Source organism: Lissotriton vulgaris, chromosome 2_2 (assembly GCF_964263255.1).
Source record: "Lissotriton vulgaris chromosome 2_2, aLisVul1.2, whole genome shotgun sequence".
NCBI lineage: Eukaryota > Metazoa > Chordata > Amphibia > Caudata > Salamandridae > Lissotriton > Lissotriton vulgaris.
In genome coordinates, this window is record NC_141688.1 from 134,713,430 (window position 1) to 134,739,853 (window position 26,424).

Genomic DNA, 26,424 nt, shown 5'->3' on the forward strand with positions numbered 1-26,424 from the left:
TTAAACCACGCACTCTGCCTTCAGGATTGTTAAGGCCTGCCATAGGAGTGGCTCACAGGTTTATATGTGTCCAGATAGGTTTAGATATAGGCATACTATATCTAAGCAAGAGGTGATTACACCACCTTGCCCCAGCTGAGTGATCAGCCAGTTGTGTCAATTTTAGTTAGCCAGCCAGGGGTGGCAAAAGATATGCTGCAGCCCCTGGTAGGCCTTGGATGCACCTATGCCCTGGGCACCTATAGTGCTCTGTACAGGGGCTGATAAGGTGACCCAAGCCAATCTAGTTATGCACCTAGGGTACATGGAATCCATTTTACAGAGAGAGCAGATAGCCTGGGGCCCTGATTAGCAGGGAACCAGGCCAACTAAGTCGAAAACCAGCTAAACACAAGGCAAAAAATCTGGGGTAACCATAGTCAGGTAGCCACCTTCCTACACAACCCCCCCCCCCCCAAACGAAAGGAGATAAGGCTATCCTTGGCCAGGTAAGCCTATATTGCCTGAGTGGCCATATAAGGAAGTACCTGCACTAGCATGGGTACCCCCTGTCTCATGGTCCACTAAGCAGTCCCTCACCCTAGGGATATTAGAGGGTCTCCATCATAGGGAATCACTACTTTGGGTGTGTTTATGCAAAGTTAAAGGCTGGTTTGGATATGGAGTATTGAAGTGAAGCTCCACTAATTTTGGGCTCAACTTCCTCCAATTATCTTCCACCATGTGTGCCTTTCTTTCTTCAACTGAGTTGCACTGAGCTCTCAGGGTCAACCTCTGGCTACCTAAAGCTGGAGGCTGGGTCCCTCTGTGTGGCTTGCTGGAGGGACAGTTCAGGTTTGGGCCCTTTGGGTCCCAGGTTTGGCTGTGCCCAACAGAATCCATCTGTGGGAGGTCCCTAACTGTTTTTAAGGGGGCTCCCTCAGGAGTTTTTAAAGTTTTCACCTTACTAGGCCTACTAGTTTTGGTGCCCCTAATCTGTTGATGGGGGTGCTTTATTTGACAGGGGGCCCTCTGGGTCTCACTGTTCTTCTTGTCCTCTGCAGCCCTGGGCTGACTGAGGCAAGGTAGAGAGGGGCAGGTTACCTGCTCCAGACTGGGTCTCACCTGAGAAGGGTCCACTGCCATCAGAGGCTCTGTCAGGCCAGGCCTAACAACCTCTGGGGCAGTTCCTTCATCAGGGGTAAGATCAGTTCCCTGAGTAGGCTGATCCTGTCCTAATGACTGGTGAGGGGGAGATTTCTCTTCCTCCTCCATGCTCTCAGTTTGGGTGGAGTGATCCATCATTTCAGGCTTCACAACACACATATCTGTTTGAGTTTGGGCTGTGGCCATCACCGCCCCACCAACCTTTTCAGGAGGAGACTCAGTTTGGGTTTCTGCTGTTATCATAACAGCTTTGCTATTCTGCTTTGGAAGAGCTTCTGTTAAAGATGGGGCAGAGAGTTGCTCAGCCCTACCAACCTTTTCAGGAAGGACATCTTGGGTTGGGGCTGTAGCTATTACAGCCCCACTAACCTTTCCATTGGAGCTTACCATTCTAGAATGGATTTCCTGTTCAATATCAGCCCAGGCTGAGATTTCTACATCATTACCCAGTAGACAGTCTACAGGCAGGTTTGGTGACACTGCCACTCTCTTTGGGCCAATGACACCTCCCCAGCTGAGACTTACTACTGCCATGGGATGATTTGTTTGGTTGCCATCAATGTTTGTTACCTGGTATGTGGCACCAGGTAAAAGTTGCTTAGAGGGGACTATACAGTCAGCCACCATGGTGATGCTAGCCCCTGTGTCTCTAAAGGCTTCAACTTTCAAACCATTGATGATGGGCTCTTGTCTATATTTGCTCAAGGTATTTGGGCAATCAGAGAAGTTGGCAAACCCCATGCCAGTCTCATAAACAAGATCATTTGGGGATGGGGACCTGGATAGGCCAGGGTCCTCCTGGGCTCCAAAAGTAAACCCACCCAGGTTCCTGGGTGTGCTCCCACTTCCTGGGGGATTACTGCTGACAGTAACAGGAGGTGTTGGAGCTGGCTTTGGAGGTATGTTTTCTTTATTGCCATTCTTGGGACAACAGCTGTCTGTTTTGTAATGCCCAACCTGTTTACAGGCATGACAATAAGGCTTTTTCTCTGTTGACAAAGTGTCGCGGGGCCCACCCTTTTCATTGGAATTTTGGGGCCCTGGGGAAGTCTTTTCTTTACTTTTATCCCCACCCTTATCTTGAGGCTTGGTAGACTCCTTCTTCTGGTTATTGTCCTGATTCTTAGGCCTAATCCTGGTTCTGACCCATTTATCTGCCCTCTTTCCCAATTCTTGGGGAGAGGTCAAATCTGAGTCCACCAGGTGCTGGTGTAAGAGCTGGTTCTGACAATTACTTAGGATCTGCTCCCTCATAATCAAATTATACAATCCTATGAAGTCATGTACTTTGCTGCCATTTAGCCAACATTCCAGAGCCTTAGTTGCACAATCAACAAAATCAGTCCAGTCCTGAGTCTGTGTCTTCTGGATGTCTCTGAACTTTAACCTGTACTGTTCAGTGGTTAAGCCAAACCCATCTATCAGAACACTCTTCAGGACTTTGTAATTGTTGGCATCCTCATGTCTGACAGTGAGGAGCCTATCTCTCCCTTTCTCTGAAAAGGAGTACCATAAGATTGCTGCCCACTGTTCCTCAGGAACCTGCTGTACCATGCAGGCTCTCTCAAGAGCAGTCATCCATTTGTGGATGTCATCCCCTTCCTTGTAGGGGGGCACAATCTTTGTCAGGTTTCTACTATCATAGGACCTGGGTTTCTCTTTAGGAATATTGCTGCCACCAGTGGCATCTAAGCCACACATTTTCTGTTCCCTTGCTAAAGCAAGTTTAGCTTGGGCCAAGGCTACCTCTTCCCTCTCTATCTGGAGTTGGACAGCCCTCATTCTGGCCCTATACTCTTTTCTCTGGGGGGAAGTCATTCCCCTTTGAGATTCTCTTGAGACACTAGAAACATGAGAATCCTGTGAAGGAGATCTCACCCTTCTGTTGCCTGGGAGAATTAGATTATGGGATCTGGGGAGGTGCTGGCCCTCTCCATTCCCATGTAGGTCCAAGTTGGCTTGGCTAAGCCTCCCCACTGGGACCTGGGTATTCCTCTGACTCTGAGTAGGCTCATCTACTTCTGAGCCATCTTCCTCCTCTTCTTCCTCCTCCACCTCTGGGGTGGTCTCAGTCTCAGGGGGGTTCACTCCATCTTCTGACTCTAAGGGAGCCTGACTCACCTTATCTAAGTCATCCTTTTCCAGGATGGCTATCAGGGAAGGAATGGTAGGGCCTCTGCCCCTTTTTAGCCCTCTTGCTGTGCACAAGGCACTCAAGTCTTTGTGGCTAAGGTTGTCATATCTGGAAGTTGCCTTGGTAGGGTCAACTATCACAGGGGCAGAGCCTGAAGCTCTTCCTGTGTCAGACATGGCTGCTAGTGAGGTGTAAGTGGTGCACTTACCTACACTAAGTGTTTTCCTACTGTACCTTGCTAGTGAGTTGTAGTCAGGGTGTGCTAATCCCTTTAATCTACAACTACTAAGTTCAGTAGAACTTAATATGCTAAGCTTTTGATTTATATGTACCTAAGGTACTTGATGTGATCTTTCAATTTCATATAAAGATTGCAATGGTAAAACAAACAGCAAGCTCAAATCCGCACCGCTGCGCACCAATGTGAGAAGTTGGCCTGATATGTAGTGTTTCCAATTCTGGAACCACTTGGTATCAGTTCAAACAAACCCCAAAGGTGTCTGGTTGTAAGTCAACCTTGTTAGACAAGCTATCCTAGTGGTAGCATGGACTAAGCAGCCTTAAAGGCTTAGCTTAAGAGGTCGTGTTAAGCAAGCTGTTTTACCACATACAATCCTGTAATCAAATGAAAGGACACCACACAAGTATATATTATAAAAATATATGTGTTTATTTCTAAATTAATCCCCAGTACTCTTTATGAGGAAAGGGGCACAAGCGTTAAATCAAAAGCACAGTATAACATACAAAGTTGCACAATTATGGATGAGGGCGGGTGGCCACTCAAACCATATACAAAAAAAATGGTATAAGAGATACCAATCGAACAGTGGTTAGGCCTAGGGCCTAGTGAATCGCTGGGAGCAGTCAGGACTAGCAATGCTGAAGTCGGGAGTAGCCCACGGAATTCGGGTGCAGCACGGAAAGTGCGGCTTACACCAATGCAATGTCAATGGTGGGTAAAAGTTACACAAAGTGAGTTTAAAGATACTTCCGCTGAACCTAGAGGAACAAAACTTAAGACACAGACCCTAGAGGTGTGTACCAACGTGGGCACACTGGCGTTGCAATGTTACCTCACCCACAGGAAGTGGGTGCACAGGGTCGAAATGGCGTCGGGTTTTGACACGCAGGCTCTTGGTGCTTGGAGCTGAAGAAGCTGCAGGCGATGGAAAGCAGAAGTGTCCGGTGTGATCCAAGGGCGGATCGAAGTCGAGATGTTCCTGGAAAGCAGAGGGGACAGAGTCTGGGTCACTCAGCAGTGACCAGGGTGGAACCAGGATGGAACCAGGCAATGTCAGGCGCAATCAGGTGGTTGTCGAGAGGCTTCTCTCCGCTGTCACGTGGGCTCTGGGGCATCTGCGATGTCCAGGAGCAGGTCACAATCTGTCCCACGTAGGCTCTCGCCGTCAGCAACGTCGGCTTCAAGATTGCAGCAAACAGCCCTTGGCAAAAGCAATCCACGCGGAACCGGGAGATTGCTTCTCACTCAAACCAGGAGGGTCAGAGTGGGGGCTCCTTTTCACAGGAGCTGGTGCAGATCTGAAGCAACCCGAAAAGCAAGTCGTATTGAAGGTTTCATCGGCACAGGGGCCACAAGCCAGCTGGCAAGTGACCGGGCCAACGCATCGAGCCAACACAAGCAGAAGGGCCCCACGTAGCACTCGTCAAATGTGGAGGGGGTAGCTTTGGTGCAAGTGTAGCTCGGGGTAGGGGCTTCTCAAACCCCGGTGCACAGCTTCGAGGGTCACTCGTGGGCTGCACGGTCAGCGTCTCGTGGCCTTTTCAAGATGGCGTGCCCCATGCTTCCGGTCGCCTCCACTGGTCTCAGCTCTGCAGGGACTGTGGATCGGGCTGGGAGAAGGCAGGCAAGCTTGATCTCGTCAATCTCTGTTGCTGGAGTTCCGGCGGGAACTGCAACAAAGCAAGGGTCGAGGGCTGGATGGTGCCTGTTTGCACAGGGTGGTCACTCCTTGACCACAAGGGAGATTCTTCAGTCTTCTATGTTGAGTAGAATGCCGAAGGGCCCAGAATTCGTTTCTTATGTTTCTTCAGGATGATCTCAGGATGATCTGAGTTGCATTGGCACTGCTCCAACTCTTATTCCAATCTGAGGGGTGGATCTCCTGCTAGGTCCCTCCCCTATGGGTGGGACCAGGAAGGGGGGTGGTTACACCCCCTTTCCTTTGTCCAGGTCTCACTGGAGCTGGGGCTGGGCTGCCCCTGAACCGGTTTGACCGTATTATGCAAGGGGAAGCCTTGTGCTCCCCAGGCACTGTCTGGTTTCTTTCAAACCTCCCTGCTACAATCCACTATCTCCTGTCTGGGGTGGTGTGACACCTCCCTGTGACAGGAAATCCTTTGTCCAGGCCTCCTCTGCTGAGTTTTGGTCAGCAGCAGGAGGTCAGACATGTGTCTGTGGCAGAAGCATCCATTTTGTGGATCTGAGGCTCTTTTAAAAATCAACCGCGTTTTAGCAAAAGTAACATGTCGCCCCCTCTAGAGGGGTGGAATGCTACCCCCGTCGCCAGGACTGGCGAGGGGGTAGTATTCCAATTCGTATGACACCTTACACGACATGTTTTGATAAAGCCAAACCAAAGTTGACATATAACCGCGAGGATTATAATGCACTTAATAGTATATGGTTTGGCATTATCCCGGAACAGCTAAGGGAATTGGTCCCGACAGCTGCAGACCGGCTCAGCTCATGCTAGAGCACCATCTCACATTAAACCACGCACTCTGCCTTCAGGATTGTTAAGGCCTGCCATAGGAGTGGCTCACAGGTTTATATGTGTCCTGATAGGTTTAGATATAGGCATACTATATCTAAGCAAGAGGTGATTACACCACCTTGCCCCAGCTGAGTGATCAGCCAGTTGTGTCAATTTTAGTTAGCCAGCCAGGGGTGGCAAAAGATATGCTGCAGCCCCTGGTAGGCCTTGGAAGCACCTATGCAGTGGGCACCTATAGTGCTCTGTACAGGGGCTGATAAGGTGACCCAAGCCAATCTAGTTATGCACCTAGGGTACATGGAATCCATTTTACAGAGAGAGCAGATAGCCTGGGGCCCTGATTAGCAGGGAACCAGGCCAACTAAGTCGAAAACCAGCTAAACACAAGGCAAAAAATCTGGGATAACCATAGTCAGGTAGCCACCTTCCTACACACATGTAAAGCAACGATTTCATCAAGAATGGAACCAGGAATGGCACAATTTCTCTGTCGCTCCACACATAAATACATATAAAGAACAAATCAAAATACTTCATTCCTTCAACCACATTCCAGGTATAAACACATACTGACACTACTTCCACAGCGGTAGTACTGCGGCCACGGCACATGACTTCACAGCAAAAGACACACACTTTGGGCTCACCCTTTAATCCCCGAGTACCTCATCAGCTCACCTTAGCAGCATCAGACTCTAGGCAATACCTCACTTAACTTCCATAGCCCTCTTCTTCTTTCAGACCAGTAGTTATGAGTAGTTTGCCTCGCATCCCTCTCTATAGCACACCCTAAACACCCCACAGAGGTTACAGTGCTCCTATCCTCCTCTTTCCTACTTTTTTCACCCTTTTTTCACCTTACTCGCTTCAACGGAATCACAAAATGGTGGCCAACACTTCCTATTTCCTTGAGACTCTAGACAATACCTCACATATTTCCCGTACCCAGGACTTTCTTACCAGTACAGGTCAGTAGTTCATCCTAATAGGTATAAATTAATCAATCAATCAATCACTGCATTTATAAAGCGCGCTACATACCCGTGAGGGTCTCAAGGCGTTGGGGGGAGGAGTGCCGCTACTGATCAAAAAAGCCAGGTCTTGAGGAGTTTTCTGAAGGCCAGCAGGTCCTGAGTCTGCCGTAGGCTGGTGGGGGGAGCGTTCCAGGTCTTGGCGGCGAGGTAGGAGAAGGATCTGCCGCTGGCAGTGGTTTTCCGGATGCGAGGAACTGTGGCGAGGGCGAGGTTGGCTGAGCGGAGGTTTCGGCTGGAGGTGTGGAAGCTGAGATGGTTGTTTAGGTATGTGGGTCTGGTGTTGTGTAGGGCTTTGTTTGCATGGATGAGGAGTTTGAAGGTGATCCTCTTGTTGACGGGGAGCCAGTGCAGGCCTCTCAGGTAGGGTGTGATTTGGCTGCGACGGGCCGTCGAGGATCAGTCGTGCCTAGGCATTCTGGATTCGTTGGAGTCGTCTCAGAAGCTTGGTAGTTGTTCCTGCGTAGAGGGAGTTTCCGTAGTCGAGTCTGCTGGTGATGAGGGCCTGGGTGACGGTTTTTCTCGTGTTGAGAGGGATCCATTTGAAGCATGAGGAGGGTGTTGAAGCAGGACGCGGAGATGGCGTTGACTTACCTGGTCATGGAGTGGGCAGAGTTGAGGATGACCCCCAGGTTGCGTGATGGTCTGTGAGTTCCGAGGCTGTGCCTAGCGATGTGGGCCACCAGGAGTCGTCCCAGGCTGATGGGGTGGGTCCGAGAATGAGGACCTCCGTCTAGTCTGAATTCAGCTTCAGTCTGCTGTCCTTCATCCAGTCGGCTACGGTCTTCATTCCTCTGTGGAGGTTGGCTTTGGCGGTGTGGGGGTCTTCGGTGAGGGAAATGATCAGCTGGGTGTCGTCGGAGATGATGTTGAGGTTATGTTGTTTTGCGACGTGGGCGAGCGGTGCCATGTAGATAATAAACAGCGTCGGGCTGAGGGAGGATCCCTGTGGGACGCCGCAGATGATCTCGGTGGGTTTCGAGCAGAGGGGTGGGAGGCGGATGCTCTGGGTTCTGCCCTTATCCGGGAAGGAAGCCGTTTTTATGCGGTGCGGAACGAAGAAGGATCGTGTGGGGGATATGGAACTTTATTAAGAGTCACCCTCGCTGGCATAACCTTCCTTGACCATCCTCCTCTGAATTTTAGATTGTACAGCAATCTTAGAGGACTGATTATAAACACCCTGGTAAAGATTGGAAGACTACATCATAGGATATATGTGGCATCACAGCATCATTATCTAAGAAACTTCCTGAGACGCTTGTTCTAAAAAGAGAAAATATCTACCTAGTTAGATGACCATCCGTGTTCAAAAGAATTCGCCCTGAAAAAGTCGGTAGAGGACGAAACGCGTTGGCTGCGAAAACCCGTGTTTTTGATTGTACACCATTTTTTGGAATAAAGAAAATCACAACTAAGATAATCCATGTTTGTGATCATTAGTATTGTATTTTGAGAAAAAAACTATTTCTGTGTGGTGCACCTTTGCTTTCTTGTACTGACCACTTGAGCTCTTTGATGAGCCAACACTGTGACAGTGGGTGTCAACCAGAGTGCACACACTTGGCCCACACAAATTATTGGGGCTACTTATAATTGGGAGATACTTAGTATAGGTGCTATAAATTAGGAAGGTTCCACTGTCTTTCTTTTTTTTTTAAATTGTCGACGGAGATGATGTTGAGGTTATGTTGTTGTGCGACGTGGGCGAGCGGTGCCATGTAGATATTGAACAGCGTCAGGCTGAGGGAGGATCCCTGTGGGACGCCGCAGATGATCTCGGTGGGTTTCGTGCGGAGAGGTGGGAGGCGGACGCTCTGGGTTCTGCCGGAGAGGAAGGATGTGGTCCAGGCCAAGGCCTTCTCTTGAATTCCGGCGTCATTGAGACGTGCTGATAGGGTGCGGTGGCAGACTGTGTCAAAGGCTGCTGATAGCTCCAGGAGGATGAGGGTGGCTGTTTCTCCTTTGCTGATCAGGACCCTGATGTCGTCGGTGGCAGTGATGAGGGTGGTCTCGTTGCTGTGGTTGCAGTAAAAACCGGATTGGGAAGGGTCCAGGATGTTGGTGTCTTCGAGGTAGCTGTTTGTTGACAATCTTCTCTGTCACTTTTTCCGGGAACGGGAGCAGGGAGATGGGCCGGAAGTTCTTGAGGTCCTTGGGGTCCGCCTTGGGCTTCTTCAGAAGGGAGTTGATCTCGGCGTGATTCCAGATTTCCGGGAAAGTAGCTGTCTTGAAGGAATTGCTGATTGTTTTTTGGAGGTGGGGCTCAATGGTTGTGATGGCTTTGTTGAAGATGTGGTGAGGGCAAGGGTCAGATGGGGATCCGGAGTGGATGGAGTTCATGATTTTGATTGTGTCTTCGTCGCTGACGTTGGACCAGGCGGTCAGGCGGCTGGTGTGGGTGGTGGTTGCAGAAGTGGTGGACTTGGTGGTGGGTGTGGGGTTTCGGAGTTGAAGCTGTCGTGGATGTCAGAGATCTTGCGGTGAAAGAAGGCGGCCAGGGAGTTGCACAGGTATTGTGATGGTGGGATGTCGTTGGTGATGGAGCTGGGGTTAGAGAGTTCTTTGATGATGCTGAAGAGCTCTTTGGTGTTGTGTGCGTTGTTGTCTAAGCGGTCCTTGAAGGCGGTCCTCTTGGCGGTCCTGATGAGTTGGTGGTGTCTGCGGGTGGCGCCCTTTTTGGGCTGTGTGACTGTCTGGTGTTCGGTCGTGGAGCCATTTCTTCTCCCGCTTCCGACAGGTGCGCTTGGAGATGTGTGGTTGGTGGTGGAGGTCTTGAGAGGGGCGAGGGTGTCGGCGCAGTCGTTAATCCACTGTTTGAGGTTGGTCACGGCGGTGTCTGGGTCGGTGGGGTGGGCGGGTGGTCTCACGGCGAGGGTGGTGGTCAGTTGGTCCTTGGTGATTTTGCCCCAGCAGCGGCGTGCAGCTGTTGGGTGCGGTGGTGGGTGGTGGGTTTCCTGAAGGTGAAGTGGGCGCATCTGTGGTCCGTCCAGTGGGGTTCGGTGGTGTGGTTGAAGGAGATGTGGGGGCTGGTGGAGAAGATACTGACACATACTGACACAACTTCCACAGCTGTAGTACAGCGGCCAGGGCTCATGACTTCACACAATAAGACACACACTTTGGTCTCACGCTTTAATCCCTGAGTCACCCACCACCTCACCTTACTAGCATCTGACTCTATGCAATACCTCACCTAATTTCCAAAGCCCACCAAATTCACACCGCTAGGGGTGAATACTTTGCTTCGCTCCCCCTCTATAGCATACCCTAAACACCCAACAGAGGTTAAAGTGCTCCTACCCTCCCACATTTTTTTGCCCTGTTTCCCCTTACTCTCTTCAACGGAATCACAAAAAGGGCGGCCAACACTTCCTAAATGCAACCGTTTGCACCACTCGCAGCCAATCAGCAGCAAGCTTGTGCTTGTAACGCCTCAGCCAATCAGAAGGCAGAATTCCCAAATATCAATATCTGTAAATTTCAATATTTCTCAGAAACTACTGAACAGATTTACACCAAATAAACACAAGTGTGCTTTGTAGACAAAGACCCTTCTCCCTGCCAAATGTGGGGTAATTCTGTTCACCCGTTCGACCTGCAGCCTTGTCTAAGTTTTCCTATGGAAATGAACATGGAAAAAACAAGTTTGGGACCCCCCTTTTTTCTCGGCTCCCCCTTGACGAATAGGAGCTGACATGAACAAAGAATTCGTTTTGAGAATTTCATGAGGATTCAGCAAACAATGCCAAAGTTATATATATATATATATATATATATATATATATATATATATATATATATATATATATATATATATATATATATATAATATATATATATATATATATGTATATAAATATGTAGATATATATGTATCTCCAAAGCTTTGAATACAGCAAAGAACAGGGACTGAGCCAGTTTATTGGAACCCAATAACAGGGAGACTAAAGAATGTGAATCCAGTACGACCACTAGATTCATCACAGATTTCCATACCCAATCTAGGGAAGTGAGAAAAGCATTGAATAGATTCTGGAAAGTACTTAAACTGGACAAAGACCTAGCACCAGAACTGTCGGAACACCCCCAGTTAACCTTTAGGAGACCTAAGTCCCTAAAGGATCTCCTTTGTTCCACACTCATACCGAACTATATCAGTCAGAGGAATCCGGTGCAAGGTTTTTACATTTGCGGTAGATGTAAGGCCTGCCGCAATAGCAAAAACCTGAAAGAAGTCCAACTTTCCAGAGACACAGACAAATTCAAGATCACCAAACATGTCACATGTCTAACTGACCATGTGATATATGCCTTAAAATGTCCATGTCAGCTCTACTATATTGGTAGTACCAAACACCAAGCCAAGAAAAGAGTCCTTGAGCACATGCGGGCTATCACCCATGGGGACAAGCACTACCCCATTGCTAGGCATTTTGCTGTGCATCATAAGGGAAATGCAAACTTATTGTCATTTTGTGTATTGGAGACTGTTCCTAGTAGGGAAAGAGGAGGAGACAGAATCAAAGAAATGAGGAGACTTGAATCCAGACTGATAATCAAGTATAGGACCACCCAACCGGGTGGTCACAATTTACATGAAGAACTTACTGTGCATCTAGGGTAGACTTGGAACCTAGAATTGATGATTACAACCCCATTCATGTCGTTTTTTAATAACTCTGTTTTTATCAAACTGAAATGTTATGTTTTTTGCACGCAAGTCACTGATTGATATTCATTTTTTTACGTTCACAGAAGGTGGTGATGACACAATTGGGGATCTGTTCAGCACATTATGAATCACCTCACGTTTGAAAGAACTGTATGATAGAATATGAAATTGGCCGGTTGAAACCTGAAGCTTGGTGCCAAACATGTGAACTGGAGGTGTTCCTAAGCCCACTGGGGATGTAGTGTATTGTTTATGAACTTGAAATTTTTAGCCCACTTGGGCTGTACCTGCCGTTGAAATGGGCACCCTCATGCTAGATATCGGGATTAAGTGTTGACCAGCGGTTCTTACTATTTCCCCACTGGGGGCAGTGGTCCCAGCATCACGAAAGATCACGCAAGAATTGTTGCATTGTTTCTTAGGTTATCAGCACTCTCGCACGGGGGTGCGAGTATGGACAAAATCACTGTTGAATGCTGGTGACGTGTACTCTCATCGGCAATGTGTATTCTCGCAAGGGGGTGCGTCTACAACCGAAACCACTGTATGACGCCGATGATTTGCACTTTTATTGGCAGTGCACATGAGTTTTCAAAGGCTTCCGTGAATGGAGACTTTTTCTTCTTCTTTTATCACGTAACATGCTAATGTGACATGGTACAGATTGCAAATAACACTGTCTTTCAAATATATATGTAATGCGTTCATAATGTGATGTTGCTGAACTCAGCCCGTGGGTAAAACACTGAGTCTGTTGTTTATTTCCTTTGGTATGACGCGAATACTAAGTGACTGTGTATATATGGCTCTGAACTCAGTTTGCTCGTTCTCGTGAAAAAGCAGGTTTCACCTGCGAAACGCGTCGAGAAAAGCAGTTTTCTTTGAAATAAAACGGTTTGCAACACTCAAAGTGGCCCGGATTTCTTTCTTACACTAGGAGAGTGTTTGGCTTTAATATATATATATATATATATATATATATATATATATATATATATATATACTTACTAGCGGTCGCCAGTAGGTATATATAGTTAGGATTTTTTCCCTATGGGATTTTTGAAAATTCTATGTCTAATAACTTTGGTGTTTGTGGACGGAATTGGCTGAAATTTTCAGGAAAATGGCACATTTTGTTTCTGAGCAGCCCCTGAGAATTTGGGGGGTGTTCGTCAAGGGGGGGCCGAGAAAAAAGGGGGGTCCCAAAACGCGTTTTTCCCATGTTAATTTCCATAGGGCGGTTGGCCTCACTTTTAGCTCGAACGGCTGAATGGATTTGCATGAAACTTGGCAAAATTGTAGGGACTGTTAGCCCGATGTGCCTTTGCTAGGTCTCAATATATGTGCTCCAGTGGATTTTGAGAAATTAACGTTCAAAAAAATATATATATCTGTGACAGCGCTCCGGGTAGCGCTCCGGTTCGCGTACTTTTCGCGTAACGGAACTTTGCGAAGCGAAGCTGATTGGCTCTCCGGTGTCTGTCAACATTCTAAACAGTCCGGAGCGGCCGCCATCTTGTCTCTCGGTAGGATGGAGAGACAAGAGGAGGCCAAAACGAAGGGGGAAATGACCATAAGGGGGCATAGTAGATCCTCCCTGACCCCCTAGGTTTGAAGAGGAGGTTTTAAAAGGGCCCCGCGGGGCAAAAAAATAAATAAATTATTTTTATTTTTTTGCGTGGGAAGCTCCCGGTTCGCGCACCGGAAAGCGGTCCGGGGAGCGTACTATGAGGAAAAAAGAATGATTGACTTTTAACTTATTGTATGTTTATTGATTGTTCGTTTTGTTGTTTTTTTTAATTTATTTATTTTGGTTGTACTTCATGAATTAGATATAACAATGAATAATGTCTCAAACAATTTTTAATTATTAAATAAAAATTTATTGGTCAGAATTTTCATAGTTCAATAAAACTTCCAGCATTACTTCATCTGGAATCTCCTCAAACATGCATGTTTCTATGTCTTGTAAGCATTCAATAAATTGTTCATCAAAAGACTGATCCATAAAATCTTCATCTAAAAATTCTTCATTTAAAATCTCTTCAGATGTAATGTCGAAGGAATTTTCGTGCTCCCCTTCCATTTTTTTGCTGTAAATTGCATAAAAAAATAATTATATTAGAAGAGTTAGGGCACTTTTGGGTTTAAGTTCAGACAGGTAGTTCTGTTTTTTTAACAGTGAAGTTAAAGTAAGTAAATTCATATTTATAGCAGAGAAGTGTAAGTCAATCAATAAATATAACAGAGGAGCCTATCTGTACCTATAACTATAGCAGGGGGACAGTAAATAATTATCAAAAAACGTTTTTACAAATTAATTTAAAGTGCCCCTTACAAATTATCAATTTACTTTACAGGGAGGTGAAAATGTTCTTGAAATGTAGTTCAGGATGTAGTAGTGAAAATGGCTGTGTTTCCCTCTCTTTATTTATATATATTCAGGTACATAACCAATCAAATGTCAGGTAAAAAAAAATTGAAAATGAAAGTAACACTTTCATTGGTTGTCAATTCCAACACTTCAGATGTGTTTTGTGAAGTAATTTACCTCAGGGTATTTAGAGAGGTCTACAGGCTAAATGGCTAAATGTAATTCCAAACAAATATATGAAAATGGTAGGGATTGGTATGTAGTATGAGCTAATCTATATTTGGTGAAAGTGTTTCCAGTCGTTTTTCTGTAAATTACTTTCCCACCTTTATTAATGGAGCGCTTCCCGGGGAGCGTCCCGGTTCGCGAACCAGCAGCGTTACGGGAGTCCACCATTTTGTGTTTCAGTCGAATTAAGATACAAGATGGAGGGCAAATAATGTTCAGAATGGGTAGAAGGGGGCACGGTAGACGTATCTTGACCCCCTAGGTTTTCTGAGGGTGGCTGAGGAGGCCCATATGTGCGGGAAAAAAACATTTTTTTTACAAATTTCGCACGGTTAGCTTCTGGTTCGCGTACCGGGTAGCGCTCCGGGGAGCGTACTTTGTTGAAAATTAGTGAAAAAAGTTAGAGTAAAATAATAATTGTGAGTGATCAGATGCAGGGTAGATCTGAGAAGAGCTTTTGGGTTTATGGTACATTTAGGTACTTATAAGTAGGTACCAATGCACAGTCTTAAATTCAAAATGAAAATTCTGTTGCCCTCATCTGAGAAGTGAACTCCATCTCCTCTGTAGATATCTTGCATGCAGTAACGCAAGTTATTGTTGTACATGGAGCCCATTCCATGGTCTCTCATGTAAGCTGAAACAGATTTGTTTACATGCTTCCTCGACTTCTCAATTTGTGGACAAAATTGGTTCGACCACCTCCATTTCTGTCTTTGGCATATATTTGAATATACCAAGGCAGTTTGAGGAAAAAGTGCCATTAATTGCTCAAAGGTGTCCTTTAAAAGCATTTCCAGACCTACCCCAGTCAAAGTGCCCAAATCATTACCTCCACAGTGCACAATTAACAGGTCAGGTTTTGGCAAATGCATAAAGGTTTTCACCAATGGTATCAATACGTGACATTTTAATCCTCTGTGGCCAAACCACTTAATTTCCACATCTTGTAAATTGAGGTTAGGTAAATTTCTGTTCTCAGCATACCTTTGAGCCCAGTAGATGTAACTATGTCCAACAATCCAGACAGTAAACATGGTGAGAGAAGTTTCTGCTGCAGTCAGATGAAGTGTGGTAATGAAATGGCAGATGAAACAGTAGGAGTTTGTAAAGAAAAAAAAACTGTGGAGTTTCAGTGCTAATGATTCACTGGCAGTGATTGGTGGATTTCCATTTCTGAAAACAGAAAGTTAGGGTGCATGGATGTGTTCTTTGAAAGATGTAATTTGAATGGTCAAGGAAAAAACATTTAATGAAAGATTGCACTGGATACGCAGGTGCACTGAGAGTTCAGAGTTCAATTGAAACATTGTTGTGTGAACTTGCAAACATCAGAGGTCTTTCAGGAGGTGGTTGCTATGCAAAAAAGGCAGAGAGGGCAGAGGGGGGAAGGGTTTTGATTTGAAAAAAGTGAGGGAAGAGTTTTGATTGGCTAACATGAGAGATATGTGTAATGAATATCTGCATTTCTGTGCTTTCTATAGCTGCAGCCTCTGGAGTGCATACTCTTTGTTCTGCTGAAGACAATTTGGTGTATTTCTGAGACTGTTTTGAAACTCATAAAGAATTTGCTAAGGTGAGAAAAGATTTGTTTGATTTAGATAGACTATAGTATGATTTAAGGACAAAATTATGAAGAAAGCTGTGTTTTTAAAATGTTGCTTTGTCTAAAGTGTTTTACAAATAGATTTTGTTTCTTTGAGAAATTGTAATTGAAAATAATGTGAAGTATTAGCACTGTCAGGGTGTTTTTGTACATAGGAGCTGTGCAGTGTTTTCAAATTATTACTTGAAAATCGTTTTTGAGGAAAAGGAATGCTTTTAAAATTCATCACAAGGAAAAAATGGTGTCTGCTTCTTTATGAGGCATTTGAGTGTCTCTGATGTTATTTTTCCCATTTTAATTGAAGAGCTTTCTCAGTGGGGCAAGTTCCTTGTAAATATGCTCCCACCTGTGCTTGGCAAATTTAGATTTTGATTCTCTGAGTTACATAGCCATGTTAAAAGTGTCCCAAAAAATGGTGCAAGGGCAATCAAAAACCCCTTTCATGTGTCTTAAGGACATTTTAAGTCATTTCCTCTTGAATGTAGGTATACAATTGATTTATATGTTGTGTTTAAAAACGTTTTTTTTTAAATCAATTACATTTCTGGATATGTACTGCTAGAGCTTCATAGGTTGTTTGGGGCATATTTATAAGGCATTTAAGTGTTTCTGATGTTATTTTTCCCATTTTAATTTAAGACCTTTCCCTGTGGTGCACGTTCCTTGTAAATATGCTCCCACCTGTGCTTGGTAAATTTAGATTTTGATTATTTGACTTACATAGCCATGTTAAAAGTGATCCAAAAATGGTGCAAAGGCTTTAAAAAAACACGTTCATGTGTCTTGGGGCATTTTAAGTCACTGAGGAAACAAAGGTGATGTGATTGTGCAATGAGGAAAAGAAACTGCACATTTTTCAATTACATCACCTGTGTTTCCTAAGTTTATGAATAACATTGTGCAGATGAAGTTTAGGTCTGTCCACGGACACAAAAGAGGTCTGGCCTTTGTTCAAGAGTCAAGTGGACATGATTTACTTCATTGGTAGGCCTTCACATGTATTATCTCCTCTTTACTCTGGAGCGGCGGTGCAAAAGATTTGCTATGTGACGACATATTTACAACTTGATGCATCTAGACAGATGTGTCATGCTGTCGTTTTTGAGGAAAAGGAATGCTTTTAAAATTTATCACAAGGAAAAAATGGTGTCTGTTTCTTTATAAGGCATTTGAGTATCTCTGATGTTATTTTTCCCATTTTAAATTAAGAGCTTACGCCGTGTGGCTTGTTCCTTGTAAATATGCTCCCACCTGTGCTTGGCAAATTTAGATTTTGATTCTCTGAGTTACATAGCAATGTTAAAAGTGTCCCAAAAAATGGTGCAAGGGCAATCAAAAACCCCTTTCATGTGTCTTAAGGACATTTTAAGTAATTTCCTCTTGAATGTAGGTATACAATTGATTTATATGTTGTGTTTAAAAACGTTTTTTTTTAAATCAATTACATTTCTGGATATGTACTGCTAGAGCTTCATAGGTTGTTTGGGGCATATTTATAAGGCATTTAAGTGTCTCTGATGTTATTTTTCCCATTTTAATTTAAGACCTTCCCCGTGGTGCACGTTCCTTGTAAATATGCTTCCATCTGTGCTTGGCAAATTTAGATTTTGATTATTTGACTTACGTAGCCATGTTAAAAGTGATCCAAAAATGGTGCAAAGGCTTTAAACAAACACTTTCATGTGTCTTAGGGCATTTTAAGTCACTTAGGAAACACAGGTGATGTGATTGTGCAATGAGGAAAAGAAACTCCACATTTTTCAATTACATCACCTGTGTTTCCTAAGTTTATGAATAACATTGTGCAGATGAAGTTTAGGTCTGTCCACGGACACAAAAGAGGTCTGGCCTTTGTTCAAGAGTGAAGTGGACATGACTTACTTCATTGGTAGGCCTTCACATGTATTATCTCCTCTGTACTCTGCAGCGGTGGTGCAAAAGATTTGCTATATGGCGACATATTTTCAACTTGATGCATCTAGACAGAAGTGTCATGCTGTAAAGTTCTGTGCCACATGAAACTTGCGTCAGGTTTCATATAGGTGTTTTGTTGCAGGGTGGGCATTCATTTGCATGAAAGCCCTGTAAAAGTAACACAGTGAAATTTAGAAGATTTCACTGAGTCAGCTTTATAGTATTCCTGAATCAAATCCTTATGGCTGTTTAAAACAGGCATAAGGAGTGAAGCACCATGCAATGTGTGGCTTCCTCCTGTGCATTGCAGTAGACATGTCGTGTTTACGACGTGACTTGTGCAATGTGTTGCTTTTGCGGCACCGATGCGTGACGCATCTGTGCTGTTTTTATTCAATGGTGTTCCACAATGTAAATGTGCCACACCATGAGTAGCAGAGCAGTGGTGCACATTAACTGGTGCATTCCTGGGGATGTGTCAGTTAATATAAATCTGTCCCTATACAATTAAGTATGTGTAGGGGACACAGAGTCGGTGAGGCTTATCCTAGGTTAAGAAGAGATGAGTCCTGTTTACTGAAGACTTAGACATAGGCCTCACCTCTTCAGCATCGCTGGACATGGCTAAATAATAGCTGCAATATGATTCTCTTGTTAAACAATTTTACTATTCTAGCCTCTGAGATTTGTGTCTTAGTCTCCAACATCTCATTGTTGTTCTCTATTTTTAAAGATAACGACAACATCAAGCATGAGTGATAATGAGCAATCAGTTGATCTCGATCTTATCGTTGAACTTGTCATTGAAACGTCAGTGGAAGTAGATCCTTTAGATCATTTAAATCCTGAGGATGATGAAGAATATGATGAGAATGCTGATTTGTCAGAATTGTATGATATAGGGTGGGAAGCTGATCTGCTTGAGCCTATGTAGTAAAAATGTAAACCATTTCATTTAAAATTAAACAATAGTTCAAAAATAGTATGTGTGTAGTGTCTTTATTAAAATAATCAAACATGCTCGTAAAATTAGTTCAGATTCACATATAAAACAACACAGGTAAAACAATTAGCAATTGCTACTATTTGTGATTTCTAAATTTGCCAATGCACTAAAAATTATTCTATGTTAAAATAACAAGCAGGGTGTTAAGTTTTTGATGACTGTTATTGATTTACTGTTTAGTAATAGTGATTAATACATTTTTTTATTATATTTTAGCACAGATTCAACTGCAGATTATTTCAAAATTTGAAAATGCCAACTAAGAATTGAATTAGAAAGGCTACAAGACGTCAAAGACAGCAGGTCCATCAATTACTGCAGCAGTCCTCTACAAAAAAAACTTGTCAAGTCACCAAGAAAGCACCGGGTAAGACCACGAAAACATTCATAGGAAAAATTTGTAGTAAAAAAAGTATTTCTACAGAAAATGTTTCAGTCCAGAAAAAGAGAAGCAATTTAAACGGAAAGGAAGGGCCAATCAAAAATGTTACTGCTAGAGCAAGAGATAACTCTGTGCATGACAGCAGAAGGAAAGAACAGTTTAGGGACATTCGTAAACGAATGTTCCGCAACAGGATAATTGGCAATTTGTTAAAAAATATTAACAAAGGTCAACAGAAAGTGGTTTTTTATAAGAGAAAAAAAAAAGTTGAGAAAGTTATTGATCAAGCATTTGAAATTAAACGAAAGTTATTTATTTTGATAGTCAACAGAATTAGGAAGGTAAACAAGGTAATTTATGATTTCAAAACAAATAGTAGATGGAAGAGAATAATTAATCGTAGTAATTTTTGTGATGTTTTCTCAGGAGACTGGATGCATAGTTCAAGTTCTGAGGCATTTTTTAATGAGGAGAGTTATTTCCAGGATAATGATTTGGTGCATGCAGTTGACACCAGTGGTCGAGCTTATGAAGTGAAAGATGGATGTCCAGTTGAAAAAGAAAAACTTGTAACAACAGAGACAGAAGAGGTGTTAGGTAATGAGGTTTTAGGAAGACGTCCTAAGGGTCCTGTGTACACCTGGAAGTGTAGTAGTATTTGCAGTGTGCGACAGGATTCAATCGATTTGCTTTGTGATTTTGTACGGACATTTAATAAGAAAAGTTTGAAGCAGAAAATGAAGTTGTTGCAAGAATTAGATCCTTGCAGAGTGAGAGAAGTGACAGGTTTGCATGGTCATTCACTGGCTTGTCTTTCCAGGAGAGTATGCCAGAGTGTTTTTCATCATTTTAGGATGCTAGCAGTGCATCATAATAAAGTGAGGAAATTAATTAGAATGTTGTATTATGCTAAGAGTCCAGCAATTATGCTTAAACAATTATGTGCTGCTCTTTTCCATGGTTCTGAAATAGATGTGAAGAATATTTGTGAAGAAATTGAGTTTTGTTACTTTGGAAGTAAAGAGGAGAATGTTCAAATTGACCCAGAAGAAGAGGGTAATGTTGAAGATAATGTACAGGTTTCCAGTACAGATAATTTTCAGAAAGAAATTGCCACGTTTCAGGTGAAATCAAGTGAGAGGCCTAATTTCACTTGTGTGTGTTGTCGACGCACTTATTATAAGAATCAGACTAAGTTAGTGGATTTATATGCAAAAAGTGAAAGGGAAAATAATAGTGAATGGAAGGATTTCGCAACATACTTGATGGTAGAAAATTGTTTTGATTTGGGATCGGATCAACGTGTGTGTACTTATTGTTGTAACAAATTAAACCAAAACCAGATGCCAGCTAGGGCGGTTCATAATAATCTGGAATTGGTAGAGATTCCTTCTGAATTGAAGGATTTAAATACTTATGAATCTATTTTGATTCAAAGTATCCATCCCTTTCAGGCTATTGTAAGAATGGAGCCAAAGACAGGGAAGTTGCCTCCATCAGATTTACAGAGAGGATTAAAGGGAAGAGTTGTTTATTTGCCTCTAGATTTGAACAAAAACATTAACACAATTGGAGTAGAGAAAGTGGAAGAGGAACCTCTAGTTATCATAGTTAATGGTGTTCCGACAAAGAGTAAGAAAATATGGCAAGATTTAGTGGATGTTAGGAAAGTCAAAAAGGCAACATTGTATTTAAAAAATAATAATAAGTACTATAAGAATGTATATGTTGCAGAAGAGGAAGTAAGTGAGGAAGAGGATAGCGATTTGTGTCCTGGTCAAATTGAAAAAGTAGAAGCCTCTAAAAAGGAAGAAATTTATGAACATTATAGTGTTCATCCTTTGCATTCCAAGGAAGCTATGGGTATGCTATTGAGTTGTTTCAAATGAAACAAGCCAAAGGGAGTCTCATTAGTGTTTGGGAGGAAAGTTTGGAAGCTCGGTGTTTCCCACAGCTATTTCCCACAGGTCGAGGAGGACGATATGATGAGCGACCTGTTCAAATTCCTGCTTCAGAATACCGGACTTTACGATTGTATGCAGAAGATGCTAGGTTTCGACAATGCATTCCCTATTTGTTTCATCTCCTGTTTGAAAGCGATCTGTCAGGACTGTCATATGCAGTGAACCACATCTTGAAAAGTGGTATACAAATGCGAAACATCTCGGCAAGGGACTTTATGGATAAAGCCAATGTCCAAGACAGTATTTTGGATTCTCACCTAATTAATCTCATCGCGTGTCAGCGTGGTACTAATGAGTACTGGTACCGTCGTCATGGTGATTTAAAATGTATGCTGAGGAACTTAGGAACTCCGACATGGTTCCTCACTCTGAGCTGTGCCGAGTATAGCTGGGAAGACTTACTTGAATTTCTACGAGAGGTAAATGGAAACATTGAAAATATTGAATTCAAGACACCCGGAGAACTGTGCTCTTTGGAGCCAGTGAATGTATGCAGGTACTTCAATCATAGATTTGAAGCTATGATGTCTTTCATCATGAATAAGAAGAATCCACCTCTTGGAGAGGTGTTGGATTTCTTCTGGAGAAAGGAGTACCAAGCAAGAGGTGCTCCTCATATACATTTGCTGCTATGGATCAAGGATGCACCTAAATTTGGAACAGATCCGGATGACTTAGTGATAAGTTTCATAGAACAGTATTCTACGTGTGCTGTTCCAAACGCAAAGGAGAAGAAAAGCCTAAGAGAACAAGTTCTACGTTTCCAAAGCCATCGTTGTGGAAAGTACTGTCGTCGTAAATTCAGAAACAAGGACAAGTTCTACACCAAATGTCGTTTCAACTTTCCACGACCGGTGATTTCTAAAGGAAGAGTAAACAGTTTGATGTCTTCGCTGCGACATATTGTGACGATGAAATCACCCAAAAACACATACAATTTGAAAAGAAACGAAGAGTCCAAATACATCAACGACTACAACCCTGTGATTTTGTCCATGTGGAATGCTAACATGGATATACAGTTTGTGGCTGACAACTGTATGGCTGTGGCTCGGTATGTGACATCTTACATCACCAAAAAAGAAAAGACAGAATTGAAGGATATGTGGGAGGATATTTCCCATGAAAAGAGCCTCAGCAAGAAGTTGTACAGTTTCAGTTTGAAGATGTTGTCGCATCGAGAAATCGGAGCTTACGAATGTTCTGACCGCTTGTCTTCAGCAAGTCTCTATGCCAAATCCAGTAGTATCGTTTGGGCGTGTCTTGGTCTTGCTGCAACGCAAAATCGAGTTCTAAAACCTGTCCGGGAAATTGAGTATTTGGCGGAAAAGGAGCCAAACAGTACCGGCATTTTGAAGACCAACATGTTGGATACATATTATCCAAATCGAAGCAGTCACCTCGAGAATGTTTGTCTATATGAGGTTCTACAAAATTACATATTCAAGAGGAACATCAAAGAAGATATTGAGAAAGGAGTGTATGCTGTAATTGGAAGTGAGGGATGTCTGGTCAAGCAAAGAAAATGCCACTTGGTAAACCATCGAAAATTGAGTGGCGAATCTCCAGAAAAAAAAGAGTTTTTCTATTTAGCACTCTTGCAACTTTTCAAGCCTTGGCGTGCAGAAGAAGAACTGCTTGGAGATTTTCTTTGTTACGAAGACTCTTTCAATGCCACCAAGGAAACCATAGAATGTTCTGCTTTTCCCAAATATCTAGAAATGTTGACTTTGGAAATCGAGCAGGAAGCAACGATTGCAGCCGAGATTACTAGAGACAGTTCTCAGGACAGTCAGAGTACTGTTTCATTGAGTCAGGATCCACTAGGAGGACCTGTTATTGAAAATGAAGCCACCACTGCCATGAATGAAGTAGAAAGAGCCATGGCACATGCTCAGGAGGATGCGGTTAACTTAGAAGACTTGGAAAGACAACTCAACGTTGAGCAGAGGAAAATATATGACGAAGTTACCAAGCAAATTGAGCATGGATTAAATCATGAGAAGAAAGAGTGCTCATGTACGTCGTTGAAGCCTGTCCGATTGTACGTGAGTGGAGAAGCGGGAACTGGAAAAAGTTTCCTCATTAAAGCAATTTCTTGTTATTTGCAGGAAAGGACTGAGTCATCGCTGTCTTGTGTTGTCACCGCTCCAACTGGACTGGCAGCACATAACATTAAAGGTATTACTTTGCATCGTCTACTGATGTTGCCAGTGGAGCATGACAACAAATTACAATACCACAAGTTATCTGGAGATGCTTGTTGTGAAGTTTCAAGAGTCTTGAGGAAAATGAAACTTCTTATCATTGACGAAGTAAGCATGGTTTCAAATCTCATGCTTGCCTTTGTGCATTTGAGAATGCAAGAAGTTCTTAAAACAGAGTATGATGTGTTATTTGATGGCAAACACATCATTGCTTTCGGAGATCTTCTGCAGCTAACACCAGTGAAAGGACAACCTGTGTTCAAAATACTCACGCATGAAGATACCAGGAAGTGCCTAGGGAGCATTGGCAATGTCAATATATGGTTAAACTTCAATTATGCTGAACTGCATGAAAATATGCGTCAGGCGAAGGATGAAGATTACAAGAATATTTTACAAGATGTTAGAATTGGAAAAGTGACCGAGTATGCGAAAGAAGCTTTACATGCACGATTACTGTCAAATTTATATCCAGAACAAGACATTGTGCCTGAGAATATTTTTAAGAAAATTACTGAGAAGAAATCTGGAATATGTTTGATGCCAACTCTTGCAGAATGTGCCATCTTCAACAACAAAATGTTGAATTTAGAAAAACAAGAGATTGTGAAACTTGAAGCTATTGACAAAATAGAGCATATGGGAGCAACAATTATTTTGTCTGAGAATTTGAAATCTAAATTGGATTCATTAGAGAATACTATATCTAAAACTGCGGGTTTTGAAAAGACTTTGAATGTGTGCTTAAATTGCCGAATCATTTTGAGAAGGAATTTACATGTTGAAAGAGGTCTGGTAAATGGATCAATGGGTAATGTTGTTGATTTTAAAAAATACAGAAATAGAGATTGTATTGAATTTTTAAAAATTAAATTTGATGGCATTGAGGAAGTACAGCTAATTGGTCGTTCTTCTGCTAGATTTTTGCTTGTAAAAGACTTATATGTGCGCCGTAAGCAGTTTCCTGTTTGCTTGGCATATGCGGTGACAATCCATAAATCGCAAGGTTTAAGTGTAGATAGTGCTTTAGTGAATATTGGCAGTTCTGTGTTCAAGGAGGGTAGGGCTTATGTGGCATTGTCACGAGTTAGAACTTTATCGGGATTGTACTTGATTGACTGTGATGTCACAAACATTTGTGCAGATCTAGATTGTGTTAAGGAATACAATAGGTTAAGAAGAGAGTATGCGCCACATTTGCCTCAATATCCTTTGTTTGAGAAACGTGTGGTAGGCCGGAAACGAAGAAATGTGACCAATAGTAGGGAGGTTATAGCAAAAAGACGAAAAGTTGATGAACCTGAAATTATAAGCAGAAAGAAAATGGATTCTGTTGAAGATGTTGTTGATTTTAAATTTGAAAATAGTTCTGGTGTCAACTGCTATGCTAATGTAGTGGTTAATGTTCTCTTTTCACTAGAGACTTTCAAAGAACAGATTGTGATCAATTCGGAACAAAGTTTATGCTGTTTGTTGAATTCTGTGTTAGAGAAATGTAGTGCTGATAAAACGAGAGTAGAAAGTGTGTCTGAAATTCGTTTTCTGTTAGACGAATGTTAAGGTCAAACAGAATTCTCTGAAAATATTCAGCAGGATTGTCAGGAGTTTTTAATGTATATGCTTGATGTATTGCAAGATGAGGGTGTAGATGTAGATTATCTATTTGGCCTTTCTTATCAATGGCAGCATGACTGCGAGAATTGTAGGCTATCAAGTACTACTAGTGTAGATTCTGAAAGATTTATATATTTAACTTTGCCAGACAATAAATCAGTGTCCTTTCATAAGCTAGCAAAAGCAGCTGATCACAACATGGAGTGTAGCCAATGTAAATCTGAAATGATGTCAACATTATTTTTACGAAGATATGGCCTGTATGTCATTTTAATGTTCCAACGATGTCGGACTGATGGAACAAAATTGCCAACTTTAATAAAAAAATTTGTTGCTTCGCAGTTGTCAATATCAGGAGGGACTTTTGTAACTGCAGCAATTATATTTCATGACGGTCCTACAACAACATCAGGACATTACACAACTTATTTAAAGTCCAGAAACGGCTGGTCATTCTGCAACGATTCTGCTTTAACTTTCAAAAAGAAATTGCCTTTTGACCTTAAAAATTCTTACCTGGTGTTTTTAAAACCAAAATTTTAGGGACAGAATCTCGGGATTTGTTCTGAGCAATTTCTAGAGGTTCCTGGAGTAGAGGGAATGTAAGTCTGCAATGCTGTCTAGATTATTTATCCAAACTTTGGATCATAATGTCATTTTAAAAATTCAAAAATATAAACCTGATGCAAGTAACTCTGCTTCATAGTAAGCAGTATCAGTGTCATAGGAAATGTAGAACATGAGTGAGCAACAAGGGTAAGATATTAATAGTCCAGGATTGTGAAAGTAATCTTAAACGTTTTCTTTCTGAAAGTTGCGAAAATAGAAAATGACGGGATTTGCTTACAAGAATATCAAGAGTTGTAAATCGCTCTAACATGATTTGGCCTTGTGGAAACATGTGGTAGAATGTGAGAAGTCTTTTATCGTATGTAACATATTTTTCAAAACGATAGAGGTTTTCTTTCAGAAAGTGGCGGGCTGAAAATATTAATAATTAATCAAAAAGGAGAAACAGACACTTGTTACACTTCAGACCATTGGTATGGGAAGTTTTTAGAGTAACCTCAAAAACCCTATGCTGATGTGGTTGTGCGGTATATCTGGTTCATCCGCCCCGCATATGGGTTGTTGGCAGTTATCATTGGTTACTCTAAAGTGGTGATGTTGCCAGCCTCAGCCCGAGGCACCTCTGGTCTATTGTGCAGTGTCCAGAGAAGTGAAGAAAAGTGTGTCAAAATAAATTCTCAAAAAAAGGAAAAAAGGTTTAAAAACTGGAAAGTCACCCTAGGAGACTTTTATTATTGGTGTGATTTCCAGGTAGATAAAAATGGTTTAAGTACTACTAGGTTGATCGAGTTACTGGATCAAAGTAGTTTTAATTCTACACAACGTCGACATGTTT